Raw genomic sequence first — 21,859 nt, 5'->3', positions numbered from 1 at the left:
GTCACCGCTCGCTAGTACTAGTTGCTTTCAGTTAAAACAGTTCAAACATGCATTTTAGTCTAGGACTAGCTTAATCCTTGTCTGTGAAACCGGGGGTAAAAGTCACCATTATGACTTAAAAGTTTAAATTATGTGCTAGATCGTCAAGTCAAGTCAAGTCACCTTTATTTATATAGCGCTTTTTACAATGTAGATTGTGTCAAAGCAGCTTTACATTGATAACTGGTACATTGTTTGGCTGCACAGCAGCTCTTAAAGAATAGTGTCAATGCAGGCAGATCAAAGCACTGTTGAATATCAAATGTCAAGTGTCCCCAATTAAGCAAGCCAGAGGAACCCAAACTCCATCAGGTGACATCAGGTGGCAAACAAGTGGCAAATTGGTGTTAAAATGGAGAAAAAAACCTTGGGAGAAACCAGGCTTAGTCGGGGTGCCAGTTCTCCTCTGGCCAACAGTGCTTTGTTACAATTCAGGTTGCTATCATAAGTCCAATAGGATCGCAACATTAAAAGTATTTATTTCAGTTCCATCCAATTGAGGATCGTATTGAGGATCACGCCGGTATGGACGGTTGTTGAGGAGCTGTGTCGTGGCTGTCGTGTCGATGAGGCCTTCACAGTGGATGATCCAGTTGACTCAATCTCTGCTGATACGTCAGGGCTGCGTTGTGGTCGTGTCAAGGTGCAGGTCCTTGGTCTCACCTGGATACGGCCCGGATCCGGTTGACTACGGTGAACCTCGGGATAAACAGAAAGACTAATATTAGCGTAGATGCCATTCTTCTTCTGATGTAACGAGTACATCAGGTGTTATAGGAAGTGTTCCCGGTTCCGGCTGACCTAATTTATGCAGCCTAATAATCCTTTAACGGATTTGAAAATATAAATTGGTAATGTGTTATGTGTATGCCAGGTTAAAGAGATGCGTTTTTAGTCTAGATTTAAACTGACAGAGTGTGTCTGCTTCCCGAACAATGCTAGGAAGATTGTTCCAGAGTTTAGGTGCCAAATAGGAGAAGGATCTACCACCTGCAGTTGATTTTGATATTCTAGGTACTATCAGCTGGCCTGAATTCTGAGATCGCAATAGACGTGAAGGACTATAATGAATTAGGAGCTCGCTCAGGTACTGGGGAGCTAAACCATTTAGTGCTTTGTAAGTAATTAGCAAGATTTTAAAATCTATACGATGTTTAACAGGAAGCCAATGCAGTGTTGACAGAACTGGGCTAATATGGTCATACTTCCTGGTTCTAGTAAGAACTCTAGCTGCTGCATTTTGTACGAGCTGTAGTTTATTTATCAGGCGAGCAGAACAACCACCCAGTAGAGCGTTACAGTAATCTAGCCTTGAGGTCATGAACGCATGAACTAACTGTTCTGCATTTTTCATTGAGAGCATATGTCGTAGTTTAGATATATTTTTAAGATGGAAGAATGCGGTTTTACAGATGCTAGTAACATGGCCTTCAAATGAAAGATTGGTATCAAAGAGCACACCCAGGTTCCTAACTGACGACGAAGACTTAACAGAGCAGCCATCAAGTGTTAGACAATATTCTAGGTTATTACGTGAAGAAGTTTTTGGTCCAAAAATTAGAATCTCTGTTTTTTTCTGAATTTAGTAGTAGGAAATTACTGGTCATCCAATTTTTTATATCAGCTATGCATTCCGTTAATTTTGTGAATTGGTAAGTTTCGTCAGGGCGCGAAGAAATATAGAGCTGAGTATCATCAGCGTAACAGTGAAAACTAACGCCATGCTTCCTAATGATATCTCCCAAGGGTAGCATGTACAGAGTGAACAGCAACGGTCCTAGTACTGAGCCTTGTGGTACTCCATATTGAACTTGTGATCGATATGACATGTCTTCGTTTACTACTACAAACTGATAACGGTCAGATAAGTATGATTTGAACCATGACAATGCAATTCCACTAATGCCAACATAATTTTCGAGTCTATTTAAAAGAATATTGTGATCAATAGTGTCAAATGCAGCACTAAGATCCAGTAACACTAATAGAGAGATACAACCACGATCTGATGATAAGAGCAAATCATTAGTAACTCTAATGAGAGCAGTCTCAGTACTATGGTACGGTCTAAATCCTGACTGGAAATCCTCACAGATACCATTTCTTTCTAAAAAGGAACATAGTTGTGATGATACTGCCTTTTCTAGTATTTTTGACAGAAAAGTGAGATTTGAGATCGGCCTGTAATTGACTAATTCTCTAGGATCAAGTTGTGGTTTTTTAATAAGAGGTTTAATAATAGCCAGCTTAAAAGTTTTTGGTACGTATCCTAATGATAAAGATGAATTGACGATATTGAGAAGAGGGTCTATGACCTCTGGAAGCATTTCTTTCAATAGCTTAGTCGGTATAGGGTCTAACATACATGTTGTTGATTTTGATGATTTAACAAGTTTAGACAATTCTTCCTCTCCTAAAGCAGTAAATGAATTGAATTTTTCCTCAGGGACACTACAATGCACTATCTGACACGATACTGTAGTAGACGGTTGCATGGTTATTATTTTTTCTCTAATATTATCAATCTTGCAAGTAAAGAAGTTCATAAAGTCATTACTGCTGTGCTCTTTGGAAACATCAGAAGTTGAAGCTTTATTTCTTGTTAATTTAGCCACTGTATCAAATAAATACCTAGGGTTGTGTTTATTTTCTTCTAAGAGTTTTGAAAAATAGGCAGATCTAGCAGATTTTAAGGCCTTTCTGTACTCAATCATTCTCTCTCTCCACGAAATACGAAATACTTCTAGTTTTGATTTCTTCCAGCTGCGCTCCATTTTTCTGGCTGCTAACTTTAGGGCCCAAGTGTGCTCATTGTACCATGGCATTGGATTAATTTCCTTAATCTTTTTTAAACGCAAAGGAGCAACTGAGTCTAATGTGCTGGAAAAGACAGAGGCAATAGTTTCTGTTGCAACATCGAGGTCTTCTAAGCTGTCTGGTATGCTAAGGCGATGAAAATGATCAGGAAGATTATTTATAAAGCGATCTTTAGTGGTAGAAGTGATGGTTCTACCATATTTATGGCATGGAGGCAGTTTAGCCGCCTTGACTAAATGTAGTATACACGAGACTAGATAATGATCTGAGATGTCGTCACTCTGCTGCAGAATTTCAACAGCATCAATATCGATTCCATGTGACAATATTAGATCTAAAGTATGATTACGACAATGAGTGGGTCCTGACACATGTTGTCTAACACCAATAGAGTTTAGAATATCTGCAAATGCCAATCCTAATGTGTCTTTTTTATTATCTACATGGATATTAAAATCACCAACAACAAGGGCTTTATCTGTAGCTAGTACTAACTCTGATAGAAAGTCAGCAAATTCTTTGATAAAGTCTGTATTGTGTCCTGGTGGCCTGTATACAGTAGCCAGCACAAATGTCAACTTACATAATGTTACGTAAAGTACCATAGTTTCGAAGGAATTATATTTGAAAGACTTCTGACTAATACTGTAAATATTACTATAGATTAACACCTCCCCCTTTGCCTTTCTGACGGGCATTGTGTCGATAATCATAACCTTGAGGACTAGACTCATTTAAAGTAATGTAATCGTCCGGTTTTAGCCAAGTTTCTGTCAAACACAGCACATCTAGATTATTATCTTTGATAATATCATTAACAATAAGTGATTTTGAAGAAAGGGATCTAATATTTAACAACCCGAGTTTTATCATTTGTTTAGCATTATTATCTCTATTTTTTAATTGTTGAACATCAATTAAATTTCTACCATTAAATGGGTTTGGAAGTTTTTTGTTTTTACTAATTCGGGGTACAGACACAGTCTCTATTTGAAAATATCTAGGTGTAAGAGTTTCTATGTGTTGGGAGTTATCTGAATTTTCTGACTTCTGTAACGTGAGGCAGCTAGCAGACGGTCGGTTTAGCCAGTCTGTCTGCTTTCTGACCTGGGCCCCAGTTTGTCATGTTTCAGTTCTAAGACTATGTGCCATATTACTAGAGAGAAGAGCAGCACCATCCCGGGAGGGATGAATACCATCTCTTTTTAACAGGTCAGGTCTGCCCCAAAAACTTTTCCAATTGTCTATGAAACCTATATTATTTTGCGGACACCACTTAGACAGCCAGCCATTGAGTGATGATAATCTGCTAACTATCTCATCACTCCGACGAACAGGAAGGGGGCCAGAGCAAATTACTTCTCCTGACATTGTACTTGCGAGTTCACACAAATCTTTAATGTTAATTTTAGTGATCTCCGACTGGCGAAGTCGAACATCATTAGTGCCGACGTGAATAATAACCTTAGAGTATTTACGATTAGTATTAGCCAGCACTTTTAAATTTGCTTTGATGTCAGGTGCTCTGGCTCCCGGCAAACATGTGACTATGGTGGCTGGTGTCTCTATTTTCACATTCCGTGTAATAGAATCGCCAATAACTAGGGCACTTTCAGCAGGATTCTCACTGGGTGTGGAGAACCTGTTTGATGTTCTTATTGGAACGGAAGAGTGGTGTTTTCCGCGGCTAGGCCGCCTCACCGTTACCCAAGTGCCCTGCTGCGCGGGCTCTACAGCCAGAACCGAACAATGTACAGAGTTCACTAAGCTAGTCGCATCCAAAACAGTATCTGAAGCCCTTGAATTCTTACTATCCTCAATTAAAGTTTGGATGCGTGTCTCTAATTCTGAGATTCTCTCTGTCAGCCTGACTATTTCCCTACATTTATGACATGTAAATCCCTCGTCGCTGACAGAGAGAGCTATGGTAAACATGTGGCAAATGGAACAGGTAGCAATGCTGGGAGAGGATGACATGACTCACCGTGTTTGTAGACTGATCCGACTTACCACAGCTGTTTGAAGAACGCGTTGAAAAAGGAGCGTGCGAGAGACTGTTAACAAGTTAACAAGCTAGCGCTGCAAATGCAAATGCGTTGTAACAGCGATTTAGATTCAAAGATTACAAGCTAGCGACGTCAGATTAGTGTGGTAGGCAATATTACATATAAGGTAATAAAAAAATAAGCAACAATGAATAAAAATAAGAGATTCAAAACAAGGCTAACGGAGTTACAGATGCAAACCAATCTGAGCAGTGAGCAACGAGGCAGACGAGCAATCGAGCAATCGAGACAGGAGCAATCGACTCTAAACCTCTTATCGTAAAAAACCCCGGAGCCGTGTGGAGTACGTTTATGATGGATGGATGTGGATGGAAGCACTTTCTTCAGCTCATACTCATTGGTATCGTTCACTGCCATTATAAAGCTCGGATGTGTCAGGATATTTATTAATATTTCTCCGACTGTGTTCATCAGAAAGAAGAAAGTCATATACACCTAGGATGGCTTGAGAGTAAATCTTGAGCTAATTTTCATTTAAAAAGTGAACTAATCCTTTAAGTCTTATGCTGTGTTCACGCCATCTCGTAATTACCTTAGTCTCGAGAGGACAACACATGACGTTTTACTCGGAGCTGTTCATGTCGTTGAACTGGGAGTTTTGTCTTTCTGTGGCAACACTATTGAAGCCTAAATGAATCCGCAGCAGTCAGGAGGTACAGCAGGAGCTCTCCAAAAAATCACAGCTTACAAGTTGTAATTACAAGCTCTACGAGGACATGAATGCTTTTTACAAGTTGAAATCTCATAATTACGGAAATTACGACATTACGATTTAAGAGAAGATATTGTTGAATAAAGTTGTTATTTTTGTTTTGTTTTTGTGCACAAAAAGTATTCTCGTCTCTTCATAACATTAAGGTTGAACCACTGCAGTCACATGACTGTTTTAACGATGTCTTTAGCACCTTTCTGGACCTTGAAAGTAGTAATTAAATTTCTGTTTATGAACGAGTCTCAGATTCAATCAAAAATATCTTAATTTGTGTTCTGAAGATGAACAAAGGGTCTTACGGGTGTGGAACGACATGAGGGTGAGTAATTAATGACAGAAATTTCATTTTTGGGTGAACTAACTCTTTAAAGCATTAGTGTAATTTGCCAATGGAGAATCTTTTCAGTGTTTATGCATGCATTTTAAAAGACTAAAATATCAGACATTAACATACTAACATGAATGAGGATTATAAGTAATAAGGATGTTCAAAAGAACCTTTAAAAAATCTTCTTTAAAACCCAATCACCAAGTTTTTAGAAATGCAATATTTGCATTTATGTCATTTTTTTTTTCAAAAGTTTTGATTCACACAATGACTCAGAACCACTAAATAAAAAGTAAATAGCGTATTGCATAGATCCAAACTCTTTCATATGTTATAAAAGAGTCTTATTTTGAAATTTCTTTTTTTAAAGTCTCATGGTCACTGATGGTGTTTTTCCCCCATGTTGCTTGTTAGTTTAGTTATGTCGTATAAATATCCTCCTGTGACAGTTAATTTTTAGGGGCCAGGCTGCAAAATTGCATATGGATTTGGGAAAGCCAGACTATATATTAGCAATGGTTTCAAAATTGCCTACAGTCACATTATTTTCATGACCTTTATCAGCTTCTTATTTAATGTTAAATATAAATCAAAATTTTTTTACATTTGCTTTTGAGTGTACAGTGAGATAGAAATACTGGCACAGATTATCAGTGAATTTACCGTGTCCTTACCATCATAGCAAATGAACTGAAATATCCCAAAACGGCTGAAGTCTGCCTCGTCTTCAACAGCGACAAAATGATAGTGGTGTTTTCTGCAGTAGCTTTGGGCTTCATATGTTTTAACCTCATTAACAAAGACGAATTGTTTGGAGATCCCAGATGAGACACACACACCTGTGAAAGAGCAGGGTTGTCTTTCCAGTCTTTCCATGAGGAACGTTCCAACAAAAATATGTTCTAAAATTGTTTGGCTGTTGTTCCCAAAATGTTATGTCGGAATGTTCTCAGAATGCCCAAAACATCAAGGTTATTAAATGTTTTAAAAACCTTTTTTCTTGGTTATTCGAACCAGATAACTTTGAGCGAACGTTCTATTAATGTTACTGGAAGAACGTTTGTTCATAACTTTGGGAGAACCTTGCCAGAACGTTCTGAGAACATTCCCTGCTTTATTAAGTTAATAAATCTATTTTACAACAAATGAGAATAATATACCTGATTATGGAGAAAACTGCCAGAATGATGAACTTCTTCAACAAACAAACAAAGAATATCTCTTCTTCTTCTTCTTCTTCCTCTTTTGATTTTATTGGCGGATGGCAAGCCAACTTAAGGTGCATTTACCGCCACCTACTGGACTGGAGTCTGGGCAGCAACTTGACAAAAAAGGAAGGACTTTTAAAAAAAAAAAATAAAAAATTCTTTCACTTAAAGGGATAGTTCACCCAGGAATGAAATTTGGATGTTTATCTGCTTACCCCCAGGTCATCCAAGATGTAGGTGACTTTGTTTCTTCAGTAGAACACAAATGATGATTTTTAACTCCAACCGTTGCGGTCTGTCAGTCGTATAATGTTTGTCAATGGGAACTCCATCTATAAGAGTCAAAAAAACATGCACAGACAAATCCAAATTAAACCCTGCGGCTCGTGACGACACATTGATGTCCTAAGACACGAAACAATCGGTTTGTGCGAGAAACCGAAAACGTGTTTTGATGACGGAAGTGATGTCTCATGCATTTTCTTTCTTAAATATTATATATTCCGACCTCTAACCCAGAGTGCCCTATCATCCACATAAAGTGACTTGCCTATGTTTTCTTCAACCTGATCAAATATGTCACTGATCATAATATTAAACAGTAATGGACTACATACACTGCCTTGTGGGATACCATTTTCCACTATATATCTATTTGAATATTTTGCACCTACTTTAACTTCTATTGTTCTTCTATTCAGGAAATCTAATACCCAGTTATACATCTTGCCACTTATTCCTAATTTATTAAGTTTAATATTACCATTATTATTATTATTACTATTATTATTATTATCATTGCTATTACAACTACTACTATTATTATTATTATTATTATTATTATTAATAGCTGTATCAACATTACCATTATTTACCATTACCATATTTGTCCTCTTCCTGATCCTTTAATAATGGTATCAATATTACCATTATTAATATTATTAATATTATTATTATTAGTATCATTGCTATTGTTACGTATACAGAAGGGGACAGCGACACAGGAATGCAGGTATTAAAGTTTATTGAGCGACCAGAATCAAACAGAGTGCAGGTGAGTGAAGACAGGTAAATACGTTGACTGGAATGGCTGATAAACTGATACTTGTCTTGGTGTTGCAGGATGGGCAGACGGATGGCAGACTTAAAGCTTGAGCAGACACAGATGAACTTCACAGGAGACGAGGAGACAACGAGGAGTCGAGGGAACACAGGAGACAGGTAAGTATCTTCAGAGGAGTCCCTAATGTAAGCAGACTGGTGAGTACCAAGTACAAACGAGACCGGACAGTGACTGAGTGAGAGCGTGGGCCTTTTGTGCTGCTGGTGATGAGGGTGCTGATGAGCTGCAGGTGTAAGTGATTAGTACTCTGGTGATGACGTGCGCTGTGTCTGTGAGAGTGTAGAGCCTGGCGTGTCTGTGACATTACCCCCCCCTCCACGGCCCGCTCCTGAGGGCCGCGGACCCCGACGTCGTGGTGGTCGGCCTCTGCCACGGGGTGCTGGTCTCTCTGGATGAGTAGCATGGAAGGAGTCAAGTAGGTTGGGGTCGAGTATGTCATTCCTGGGGACCCCTTGAGCGCTCCTCGGGGCCGTAACCTTCCCAGTCCACCAGATACTCGAGAAGACCACCACGACGCCGGGAGTCCAGGATCTCTTTCACCAGATAAGCAGCTCCATCATCAACAATGATAGGAAGGGGGGGTTCCTCGGCTGCACCAGGCTCTGTGGAAACAGAAACAGAGGGGTAGTGAGGCTTCAACAAGGAGACGTGGAATGTGGGGTGAATTTTGTATTCCGGTGGGAGCTGGAGTTGGTAGGTGACCGGGTTGATCTGCCGCAGGATGGTGAACGGGCCAATGAATCTGGGACTCAGTTTCCTACAGGGCAGGCGCATTCTGATGTCCCTAGTGGACAGCCAAACCTTTTGTCCCGGCTGGTAATTGGGAGTGTTGGATCGCCGAAGGTTGGCTGTCATCCTGCGCCTGCGTAGGGCTCGTTGGAGCTGGTGGTGTGCGGAGTCCCAGACCCTCTCGCTCTCTCGGAACCAGTAGTCGACTGCAGGTATGTCCGAAGGCTCTCCTGACCAGGGGAACAGTGGGGGTTTGTAGCCGAGTACGCATTGAAATGGGGTGAGTCCGGTGGTAGGCTGTCGCAGGGAGTTTTGGGCGTACTCGGCCCAACCCAGGAACTGGTTCCAAGAGTTCTGGTGGTCGTGGCAGAAGGTACGGAGGAAGCGGCCTATCTCTTGAACCTTCCGCTCCGTCTGCCCGTTCGTCTGGGGGTGGTAACTGGAGGAGAGGCTGATGGTCACACCTAGGAGGGTGAAGAAGGCCTTCCAGACCCTGGAGATAAACTGGGGCCCTCTATCTGACACGATGTCCTCCGGAATTCCATAGTATCTAAAGACATTGTTGAAAATTAGCTCAGCAGTCTCCATGGCCGTGGGTAGTCCCCTTAAGGGAATCAGGCGACATGATTTGGAGAATCTGTCAACGATGACTAGGATGCAGGTACAGTTATCCGAAACTGGGAGGTCGGTGATAAAATCCACTCCTAGGTGTGACCAAGGGCGGTTGGGAACGGGCAGAGGTTGGAGTTTGCCGGAGGGAAGGTGCCGAGGACTCTTTGAGATGGCGCATTCCTTGCATCCCTGCACGTACCTTCTGACGTCTGATGCCATGTTCGGCCACCAGAAGCGCTCTTTCAGCAGCGAGAGGGTTTCATTGACCCCCGGGTGGCCAGTGCCCAGTGACGTGTGAGATGCGTGGATGAGGGGAGTGCGCCGTGTCCGAGTGATGTAGAGCAAACCGGGGGGGCAACCCGGCGGAGCGTTGGTGGAGGCATTGGACTCGGGAAGCATTTCCTCAGACCAGACGATGGGACTTACGAAGAGCTTCTCAGGTAGGATAGGTTCATGAGTGTCTGAGGGTTCATCGGGACCATGGAGGCGGGAGAGGGCGTCTGCTTTCACGTTCTTAGAGCCTGGACGGTAGGAGATAGAGAAGTGGAAACGAGTGAAAAACAGAGCCCAACGTGCTTGGCGGGGGTTAAGTCTCTTTGCTTCACGGAGGTACTCCAGGTTTTTATGGTCAGTTAGCACAGTGAAGGGATGTTTAGCACCTTCGAGCCAATGCCTCCACTCTTTCAGGGCAAGCTTGATGGCGAGAAGCTCCCTGTTACCGATGTCATAGTTTGTCTCCGCCGGGTTGAGTTTGCGGGAGAAGAAGGCACATGGGTGGAGTCTACTTGGATTCCCCTGCTGCTGTGACAACACCGCTCCCACTCCGGTGGTCAAGGCGTCGACCTCCACGATGAAGGGTTTCTTGGGGTCCGGGTGTACCAGGAGGGGAGAGGTGATGAAGGCTTTCTTGAGGGTTTCGAAGGCTTGAGTGGCTGCGGGGGTCCAGGACAGAGACTTGGGCTTACTGCGCAGGAGGTTGGTGAGTGGAATAGTAATGGTGCTGTAACCTTGAATGAATCGACGGTAGAAATTGGCAAAGCCCAGGAATCTTTGGAGTTCTTTTATGGTGGTGGGAATGGGCCAGTCCTTGATAGCAGAAACCTTCCTCTCGTCCATCCGGATGCCACTGCGGTCGATGTTGTAACCAAGGAACTGCACTGAGGGTTGGTGGAAGGTACATTTCTCTGCTTTGAGGTACAGGTGGAACTCCCTCAGGCGTTGCAGGACCTCCGCAATGTGGTGGCGATGGTCGGCCATGCTCCGGGAGTAAATCAGAATGTCGTCGATGTAGACCAGGACTGACTTGTGGAGGAACTCCCGGAGCACCTCATGGATGAAATCCTGGAATACGGAGGGGGCGTTGACCAATCCATACGGCATAACCAAGTATTCATAGTGGCCAGTAGGGGTCACAAATGCGGTCTTCCACTCGTCCCCCTCACGTATCCGGATGAGGTTGTATGCGCTGTGGAGGTCTAACTTGGTGAACACAGTGGCACCCCGGAGGTGTTCGAGAGCGGATGGGACGAGAGGAAGAGGATAGCGGAATTTAACGATTATCTTGTTGAGGGCTCTGTAATCTATGCAGGGCCGCAAGCCTCCGTCCTTCTTGGCCACAAAGAAAAAGCTTGAAGCAGCAGGGGAAGTAGACGGACGGATGTAGCCTTGTGACAGAGCTTCCTGGATGTATTCCTCCATGGCCTTCTCCTCCGGGATGGAGAGTGAATAGATCTTCCCTTTGGGCACTGGCTCACCCGGCAGCAGATCGATGGCACAGTCCCATGGCCGGTGTAGAGGCAGCGTGGAGGCTTTCTTGGGGCAGAAGACATCACTGAAGTGGGAGTAACACTGGGGAAAAGCACAGACTGGTAGATTCTCCGTGTGAGGAGGGCTTGGAATGGGAAACTTGGGAAAGCAGTCCAGGAAACACTTGTCACCCCACTTCAGGATCTCCCCAGTTCTCCAGGAGATGACAGGATTGTGCTGCTCCAACCATGGGCGCCCTAGAATCACGTCAGAGGTGGATTCCTCCAGAACCAGCAGATGGAGTTGTTCAACGTGTAGGACGCCGACTTGAATTTGGATGGGTCCAGCACAGAGACGAACTTGTCTTCGGCTAAGGGGTTTTCCAGTCACCGAGTGGATCTCGTAAGTCGTCTGTGTGGCTGTTGACTTGAGGTGTAACTGGTGGCAGAGGGCGCCGGAGATGAAGTTGCCGGCTGACCCAGAATCGAGGAGGGCGCTAACTGGAAGAGACAAACCGGCAGCAGTAAGGTTTACTACAGTGGTGAGTGGTTTCATCTTATTGAGAGAGGGAACGATGACACTCACCATAGGACGAGCTGGGCGAGTGGGGCATTCGGAGATGTAATGCCCAGATAATCCACAATAGAGGCATAGATTCTGGGTCAGCCGCCTCTGCCGCTCAGCCGAAGACAGACGAGTATTCTCCACTTGCATGGGTTCGTTGGCTGGTTCTGGAGGGCTGACGGATTCTGGTCGGCGGAGTGATGATGGAAACAATGGCTGGCCCTGGTGTTCTTCAAGACACGACTGCGTACGAGTGGCGAAGCGGATGGAGAGTTGGATAAACCGTTCGAGCCCTATGGAATCCTTGTATGCAGCGAGATGCAACCGCACGCATGGATCCAGCCCTTGACAATAGGTTGTAATGAGGGCTTGCTCATTCCAGCCACTTGATGCAGCGAGGGTTCTGAACTGGAGGGCATAATCGTTAACGGATTATGAAAGCGATCTTAGCGCGATCGTTTGGGTACAGGTGCGGTTGCATCTCCAGGACCAGCGTACATTGCAAAAGAAATCCGTTGCAATCCTCCGCCGAACCAGAGAAGGGCGCCGGTTGAGCCATGGGACTGGCGACGGCGGGTGGTGAAGGAGAAACGGCGGTGGATGCGGAAGTGCTCGCTGGTGCAGATGCTAGCGGTGTACCGGTGAGTGCTCGGCGCAGGGCGTCCACGAGCTCCTGGAAAGGGTCCTGGGTGCTCATTCTGGTGCTCAGTGGTGTTGGTCCGGTCTTCTGTTACGTATACAGAAAGGGGACAGCGACACAGGAATGCAGGTATTAAAGTTTATTGAGCGACCAGAATCAAACAGAGTGCAGGTGAGTGAAGACAGGTAAATACGTTGACTGGAATGGCTGATAAACTGATACTTGTCTTGGTGTTGCAGGATGGGCAGACGGATGGCAGACTTGAAGCTTGAGCAGACACAGATGAACTTCACAGGAGACGAGGAGACAACGAGGAGTCGAGGGAACACAGGAGACAGGTAAGTATCGTCAGAGGAGTCCCTAATGTAAGCAGACTGGTGAGTACCAAGTGCAAACGAGACCGGACAGTGACTGAGTGAGAGCGTGGGCCTTTTGTGCTGCTGGTGATGAGGGTGCTGATGAGCTGCAGGTGTAAGTGATTAGTACTCTGGTGATGACGTGCGCTGTGTCTGTGAGAGTGTAGAGCCTGGCGTGTCTGTGACAGCTATTACTACTACTATTATTTTTATTTGTCCTCTTCCTGATCCTTTAACCTCCCCCTCATTCCGGATGAAATGAGTATATTTGTTAATATGGTTATCATTACTACTATTACTAATACTATTATTACTATTTGTAATTTCTTATTAATGGAATTTATCATTATTATTATTGTTATTATCATTACTATTATTATTAATATTGCTATTACTATTGCTATTGTCACCCTCCTCATCCTCCACTCTCCAGTTTTTTTGTGTGATACTATTATTATCATCATAATTATTATTGTCATAAAAAAAAATTATTTATTTATTTTTAAACTCTGGTTCTGTCTGTTGTACTTCCCTACATGCTCCCTTATTCATATATTTCCACTCCCACACACAGTTACACTTACAGTTACACACACACACACACACAAATCTTATTGGCTGTTATGTATGTCTTGTTGGTGTCACAGACACGCCAGGCTCCACAGTCACCCAATCACATCGCACTCCCTCTCCTGAATACTAACAAGCCTCACCTGACGCCAATCCACAGTCATCACTACAGCCACATAAAAGACACACCAGTTCACACAGTCACTGTCCGGTCTCGTTGACACTTACCTTGTGTTCACTTACCTCCTGGACTCCCTTGCTCTCCGATTACCTGTCTCCAGCGTTCTCCGTGATTCCCTGTGTCTCCTCGTCTCCAGTGTTTCTCCAGTGTGTCTACGCTCCCACGTCTCCTGATATCCACGCTCCCTGAAAGAAACATCCAGCCAAGTATCAGTGCCAGCTCTTCATCATTCTGCTCTGTCCATCTGCATTCACTTACCTGCATCCTGTTCACGCTCTGCATTACCGTCAATAAACCTGTTAACCCGTATCTGTGTCTCCGTCCCCTTCTGTACGTAACAGAAGACCGGACCGACACCGACAGCATGAGCACCCCGGATCCCATTCAAGAGTTGGTCACTGCTCTTCGTCGCACTTTCGCCAGCACCTCCACGGCAACAACACCAGCGAACACTTCCGCATCCACCGCCGCAGTTCCTTCACCTCCCGTGGTCGCCAGTCCCATGGCCAAACCGGCGCCCTTCTCTGGTCTGGCGGAGGATTGCAACGGTTTTCTCCTACAATGTTCGCTGGTCCTGGAGATGCAACCGCACTTGTACCCTGACGATCGTTCCAAAGTGGCTTTCATAATCTCTCAGCTCCACGGAAAAGCACTGCGATGGGCTGAACCTCTATGGAATTTAAATAACCCTGTAGTATCATCCTTGTCCAGTTTCACAACTCATTTCAAGGAAGTTTTTGGCAAACCCGCCTGGGACTCGTCGATTGGTGAGAGATTATGCAATTTAAAACAAGGTGCACTAACTGTGTCTGATTATGCCCTCCAGTTTCGTACCCTCGCTGCTGCAAGTGGCTGGAATGAGCAGGCCCTCATCACGACGTATCGTCAGGGCCTCGATCCACATGTGCGGTTGCATCTCGCTGCATACGAGGATTCCATCGGGCTCGAGAAATTCATTCAACTATCCATCAGATTCGCCACTCGTATGCAGCTGTGCTTAGAAGAGCACCAGGGCCAGCCATTATTCCCCTCTTTTTCCCGCCAGCCAGAGTCCGTCAGCCCTCCAGAACCAGCTAATGACAACATGCAAGTAGAGCACTCACGTCTTTCAGCGGCTGAGCGACAGAGGAGGCTGACCCAGAATCTCTGCCTGTATTGTGGTGGTGCCGGGCATTACATCGCCGAATGCCCCCTACGTCCTGCTCGGCCCATGGTGAGTGCCATTCTGCCTGCTCTGAATAGAATGAAACCACTCACAATTGAAGTAACACTTACTGCTGCCGAACTTTGTTTTTCAGCCTGCGCGCTCCTCGATTCTGGGTCAGCTGGAAATTTCATCTCCGGAGCCCTCTGTCGCCAGCTGCATCTCAAAACCACTCCCACGCCGAAGATCTACCAAGTCCACGCGATAACAGGAAAACCACTACGGAAAGTGCGTTACAGCGTGGGACCCCTCCGTCTCCAGGTGGGAGTGCTTCACATAGAAGAGATTCAGCTGCTGGTTCTGGAGGAGTCTACAACTGACGTGATCTTGGGGCGCCCATGGCTTGAGCAGCACAACCCCACCATCTCCTGGAGGACAGGAGAGATCCTGAAGTGGGGTAACCATTGTTTCCAAGACTGTTTCCCTGAACTCCCCGCGTCCAGTTATCCTGAGTTCCCGAAAATCCAAGTTGGGGCTACTACTGTGGAAAGCCCCCTCGAGAACCGTTCCACGGATATCCCCGCCTGTTACTCCCACTTCAGAGATGTCTTCTGTCCCAAACAAGCCTCCAAGCTGCCTCCCCATCGGCCATGGGACTGTGCCATTGACCTCATCCCAGGTGAGCCAGTGCCCAGAGGGAAAATCTATTCCCTGTCCATTCCGGAGGAGAAAGCCATGGAGGATTACATCGACGAGGCTCTCAAGCAAGGCTACATCCGTCCGTCCACTTCCCCTGCTGCTTCCAGCTTTTTCTTCGTTGCGAAAAAGGACGGAGGCTTGCGGCCCTGCATAGATTATTGAGCACTCAATCAAATCACTATCAAGTTCCGTTACCCCCTTCCTCTCGTCCCAGCGGCCCTGGAACATCTGCGCGGCGCCACTGTGTTCACCAAGCTGGACCTCCGCAGCGCGTACAACCTCATCAGAATACGTGAGGGGGACGAGTGGAAAACAGCTTTCGTGACCCCTACTGGCCATTATGAGTACCTCGTCATGCCGTATGGACTGGTCAACGCCCCCTCCGTATTCCAAGACTTCATGCATGAGGTGCTCCGGGAGTTCCTGCACCGGTCTGTCCTGGTCTACATTGATGACATTCTGATTTACTCCCGGAGCCTGGCCGAACATCGCCGACACGTTGCGGAGGTCCTTCAACGCCTCCGAAGCCACCACCTCTTCCTGAAAGCCGAGAAGTGCACCTTCCATCAGCCATCTGTGCACTTTCTCGGCTACATCATCGACCACAGTGGCGTCCGCATGGACGAGAGGAAGGTCACCGCAGTCAAAGAATGGCCCATTCCCTCCACGATTAAAGAACTTCAGAGATTCCTAGGATTTGCCAACTTCTACCGTCGTTTCATCCAGCACTATAGCTCCATCACCGGTCCACTCACCAACCTCCTCCGTGGTAAGCCCAAGTCTCTGTCCTGGACCCCAGCCGCCACCCAAGCCTTCGAGACCCTCAAGATCGCCTTCACGACCGCTCCCCTCCTGGTTCACCCTGACCCAGAACTCCCCTTCGTTGTCGAAGTAGACGCTTCAACCACCGGAGTGGGAGCGGTGTTATCCCAGCAGCAGGGGAATCCCAGCAAACTCCATCCATGTGCTTTCTTCTCCAGGAAACTCAACCCGGCGGAAATGAACTATGACATCGGCAACCGCGAGCTCCTTGCCATCAAGCTCGCCCTAGAGGAGTGGAGGCACTGGCTTGATGGAGCTAAACACCCCTTTACGGTCTTGACAGACCATAAGAACCTAGGATACCTCCGTGATGCCAAGAGACTCAACCCCCGCCAGGCCAGATGGGCTCTTTTCTTCACCAGGTTTAATTTTACCATTTCCTACCGCCCCGGTCCTAAGAACGTGAAAGCTGATGCTCTCTCTCGTATCCATTGCGTCGAAGAGAACAACGAAGATCCAGAGCCCATCATCCCCGAACGACTCATCGTGAGCCCCATCTCCTGGTCGGAAGAAACGCTCCCCAAGACCAATGCCTCCACCAACGTTCCGCCGGGTTGCCCCCCCGGATTGAAGTATGTACCCCGGTCACGACGCACACCCCTCATCCACTCTACACATACTTCACTGGGCACTGGCCACCCCGGGGTCAACGAAACCCTCTCGCTGTTGAAACAGCGCTTCTGGTGGCCCAGCATGCTATCCAACGTCAAAAGGTACGTACAAGGGTGCAGGGAATGTGCCATCTCAAAAAGCCCACGCCATCTTCCCTCCGGAAAACTCCTACCTCTGCCCGTTCCCACTCGTCCATGGTCACACCTAGGAGTAGATTTCATCACCGACCTTCCTGTCTCCGATGGTTGCACCTGTGTGCTGGTCATTGTTGACCGCTTTTCCAAGTCCTGTCGTTTAATTCCCCTGCCTGGACTCCCCACTGCCATGGAAACGGCAGAACTATTATTTAACCACGTCTTTCGTTATTATGGATTACCTGAGGACATTGTTTCGGACCGTGGTACCCAGTTCACATCCCGAGTCTGGAAGGCCTTCTTCAAGCTCCTAGGTGTGACCGTAAGCCTCTCCTCAGGTTACCATCCCCAAACAAACGGGCAGACGGAGAGGAAGATACAGGAGATTGGCCGTTTCCTACGTACCTTCTGTCACGGCCACCAGGACTCCTGGAACCAGTTCCTGGGCTGGGCCGAGTACGCCCAGAACTCCCTCCGTCAACCCACTACTGGCCTTACACCTTTCCAATGCGTGCTCGGCTACCAGCCCCCACTCTTCCCCTGGGATGGGGAACCCTCTGACGTTCCGGCAGTGGACTACTGGTTCCGGGAGAGCGAGAGGGTCTGGGACTCAGCACATCTGCAACTCCAATGAGCCCTACGCAGGCGCCGGTTGACAGCCGACCTTCGACGCTCCCACGCACCCAACTACCAACCAGGGCAGAAGGTCTGGCTGTCAACCAGGGACATCAGGATGCGCCTGCCCTGTAGGAAACTGAGTCCTAGGTTCGTTGGCCCCTTCACCGTCATCCGGCAGATCAACCCCGTCACCTATCACCTGCAACTCCCTCCTGAGTATCGCATTCACCCAGTTTTCCACGTGTCACTTTTAAAGCCTCACCATCCCTCTGTCCTTCCCTCCACAGAGCCTGGTGATTCCGAAGATCCCCCTCCTCCACTCATCGTAGAAGGCGGAGTGGCCTATCAAGTGAAAGACATCTTGGACTCCCGGCGTCATAGTGGTTCCCTGGAATACTTAGTCGACTGGGAAGGGTATGGTCCCGAAGAACGCTCATGGGTCCCGAGAAATGATGTTCTAGACCCCAGTCTCCTTGACGACTTCCACGCCAGACATCCCAGTAAGCCTGCCCCCCGAGGTAGAGGTCGGCCACCACGACGTCGGGGTCCACGGTCCTCAGGAGCGGACCGTGGAGGGGGGGGTAATGTCACAGACACGCCAGGCTCCACAGTCACCCAATCACATCGCACTCCCTCTCCTGAATACTAACAAGCCTCACCTGACGCCAATCCACAGTCATCACTACAGCCACATAAAAGACACACCAGTTCACACAGTCACTGTCCGGTCTCGTTGACACTTACCTTGTGTTCACTTACCTCCTGGACTCCCTTGCTCTCCGATTACCTGTCTCCAGCGTTCTCCGTGATTCCCTGTGTCTCCTCGTCTCCAGTGTTTCTCCAGTGTGTCTACGCTCCCACGTCTCCTGATATCCACGCTCCCTGAAAGAAACATCCAGCCAAGTATCAGTGCCAGCTCTTCATCATTCTGCTCTGTCCATCTGCATTCACTTACCTGCATCCTGTTCACGCTCTGCATTACCGTCAATAAACCTGTTAACCCGTATCTGTGTCTCCGTCCCCTTCTGTACGTAACAGTTGGTCTTTGTATTTTGCATTTAATTTCTCATACTGGCCAGTATGTCATAATTATGAGATTAAAAAAATGAAATTATGAGATTAAAAAAATCAAAATTCTGACACTGTCATAATTTTTACTTTTAATATATTTATGACAAAATAAAAATCAATTATGAGATTAAAATTAGAACTAAAATTTCAACATTCTATGTCATAATTATGACCTTTTTATGTCAAAATGTCGACTTTTCATCTCATAATTATAGTATTAATTTCTTCAGTTATTATTAGTCTTAGTCTTGTGTCGAATGTACTTTTTAGTTTTTATCATATTTAGTCAACCTTGTCCTGTTTTTATTTATTCAAGTTTTAGTCGACTAATGTCTGGGCATTTTAGTCTCATTTTAGTCAATGAAAACGTAGTCACGCTTTCGTCATGCTACATAATGGTCACATTGACAATCACTATTGTTACATCCACCAGCTGGAGTGCCCATGATCTCCCCCAGAGGGGACTTCTCCCTACTCCATTGCTATCTCATCATCAACTTCATTTCCCATAACCCATTGCCTGGACTCATTATGTTTGATTACTACTACCCGTGTGTGATTAGCTCATTTGTGGTTGCCTCTATAAGTCCTGTGTGTTCTTTCTCAATTTGTGAAGATTTGTTGGTGTATCCATGGTATTTCTGAGCATTTGTATTTTGGTTTCCTATGGTTTTTACCTCCTGCCTGTTCTTGTATTGCCTTGTTTGCTTGTTTCCTAGACCAGGGGTGCCCAACAATGTTCCTGGAGATCTACCTACCTGCAAAGTTTAGCTCCAACCCTGATAAAACACACCTGAATCAGCTAATTAAGATCTTCAGGAGAACTTGATAATTACAGACAGGTGTGCTGAGCAGGGCTGGAGCTGAACTCTGCAGGAACAGGGTTGGGCACCCTGTCCTAGACTCTGCCTGTTGATTGGATTATTTGTCTACCATGTGTTTTTGACCCTTTGCCTGATTACGGTTGCGTATTACCTTTAATAAACGGCTGCACTTGGATCTTTTACAACTATTATTGTGCTCAAAATTATAATCACAATTGTTGTCATTTGAGAAATTTAACATTTGAGAATTCTTGCACTTTACCTATAAGCACAAATCGAGAGAGTGTCGACTCATACGCATGGTTTATTTTGCTTCATCTAGTTTCCTGATTTATTATAGGCAAAAAAAGACTTTGTATTGTCACGCAGAGCTTGCGTAAGTGTATTTATTCCAGAACCACAGTCTCAAACAATATAGTCAAGAGATCCATGTTTGGATTTATTACAGTTCATCACTGAAGGTTTGATCGATGTTTGCTGAGACTAAATCTGCTCTATTACACTTTTATTTGAGCAGAATATCTCAATGGAGATCGTTACCTCTAGCTTACATGTTTGTCATGTTTTCAGATCATCGGGGCTTCCTCTGCAGTGTAGAGAGAACGCGTGCTCTTGATTGCCAGATTGCAAAGATTAGGCCCTAAGTAAAACACCAGGAAGAAAATGTATCCTTTTATGAGAAAAGCTCTCATTGGAGGATTTAAACTTTTCACATCTGGCAAACGCAAACATGAACTCTCATAGAGGCTTATTAAAAACAGGTAATATTTTGTCTCCAACTTTTTTTCGACAAAAAACAAAGAGACAAAACAACAATACTGCATGTTGATATAGTCACAGTTAACGGTTAATGACGTTGGTGTCATCTCATCGTAGTCATAGGAAAATAAAGGTCCCCAACGAACATTTTTCATCACAGATATCATTAACGAAATTAATACTACATAATAATGACTTTGTATGTCATCATTTAAATTATATCATAATTATGGCATTTTAAGTCTTATGCTGTGTTCATGCCATATCGTAAGTCTCGAGTCTCGACACGTGACGTTCTACCTCTGATGTGATACCCGCGATAGCCATAGAGAGCGAGCAAGCTTCACCAACTGGATGGCTACACGTGAGTTTGTACATTTGTTTTCGTATGTTTATTTAACGAACACCACATGGCACCAGGAGTACACAGTCCTGTGATAAAACAGAGATGGATGCTGTTAAACTACCGGAATCCTTGAAACTTACAGGGAACATCAATAGCAACTGGCTGACATTCTCGTGCACCATTAACATGCAAATCCTCAGATGTGAGTTCTACAGAAGATGATGTGAACATGCATGTGAATCTTGTTCAATCTCTTCTAGTGTCTGATCAGAAGCTCAAGCAAATAGCTGAGGAGACAGCAGAAGATCCAGTTCTCCAAGCTATAATTGAAAATCTGAACAATGACTGGGTCAAAAGTTCCTGCAGACAAGTCAACAATGTTAGAGCTGAGCTCAGTGTGGGAGATGGTATTCTTCTGAGACAAGACAGAATAGTTGTTCCACAAGTGCTGAGAGAAGAGAAGCTTTCCAGGATACATGAAGAACATCTTGAAATGGAGAAGTGTAAAAGGAGATCCAGGGATTCAGTCTATTGGCCTGGAACAAATTCTGACATTGAGAAAATTGTGAAAAGTTGCACTGGTTTCTCCCTCGTTGCTGCACTCATTCTCCCACTCTCACTCGCCGGAGTGCTGAATGGACTCACCTGAATGCGATCACCTTAATCACCCTGCTCAAGCAATATAAGGACCTGCTCACCAGTCTTGGCCTGGTCTGACATTTGGTACCTTGACCATTCTCACTGTGGATATACTCAGCTTTTGGACTATTCTATGGATGATCTTACCTGTGTTATCTTCTATGTGGATTCCTTTGTTTCTGGGACTGTTAATTACCTGTTTCATGCCTTTGATGAAGGACTTCCGTGCCTGTGTGATGAGCTGTCTGTTTGAGTTCTGGATGTTATTGCTGAACAGTTTCTGAAGGACATTCTAGCACCTGTATTTGTTACTGTTTCTGATTTTAGCACGCTATACAGAGACTTTTATATTTTTATACTCTGGTATACTTCCTTGTTATACTCATTTGAAGTCCTGGTGTCAGTGCAAGAACTATATTTGCCCGGCTTGGCAATCTGAGAATATTTCTGAGTTTACCATGATGAAGTACTTTGTGTCTTATCTGAGTGTCTTTCTGTTG

The 21,859-nt window shown here is 45.4% G+C and overlaps 2 protein-coding genes across 3 annotated transcripts in view; one reads left to right on the top strand and one right to left on the bottom strand.

Moving 5' to 3' along the window:
• The window catches only part of LOC127516505 (uncharacterized), a 263,532-nt gene that overhangs the window by 162,824 nt on the left and 78,849 nt on the right, over window positions 1-21,859 (bottom strand). The gene's annotated exons all lie outside the window — the stretch shown is intronic.
• LOC127516506 (C-type mannose receptor 2-like) overlaps window positions 1-21,859 on the top strand; it is a 39,325-nt gene that overhangs the window by 4,935 nt on the left and 12,531 nt on the right. The window lies entirely within an intron of this gene.

Source organism: Ctenopharyngodon idella, chromosome 7 (genome assembly GCF_019924925.1).
Source record: "Ctenopharyngodon idella isolate HZGC_01 chromosome 7, HZGC01, whole genome shotgun sequence".
Classification (NCBI taxonomy): Eukaryota; Metazoa; Chordata; class Actinopteri; order Cypriniformes; family Xenocyprididae; genus Ctenopharyngodon; species Ctenopharyngodon idella.
The sequence above is the reverse complement of the archived record's forward strand: the minus strand, read 5'-3'. Positions and strand labels throughout refer to the sequence as shown.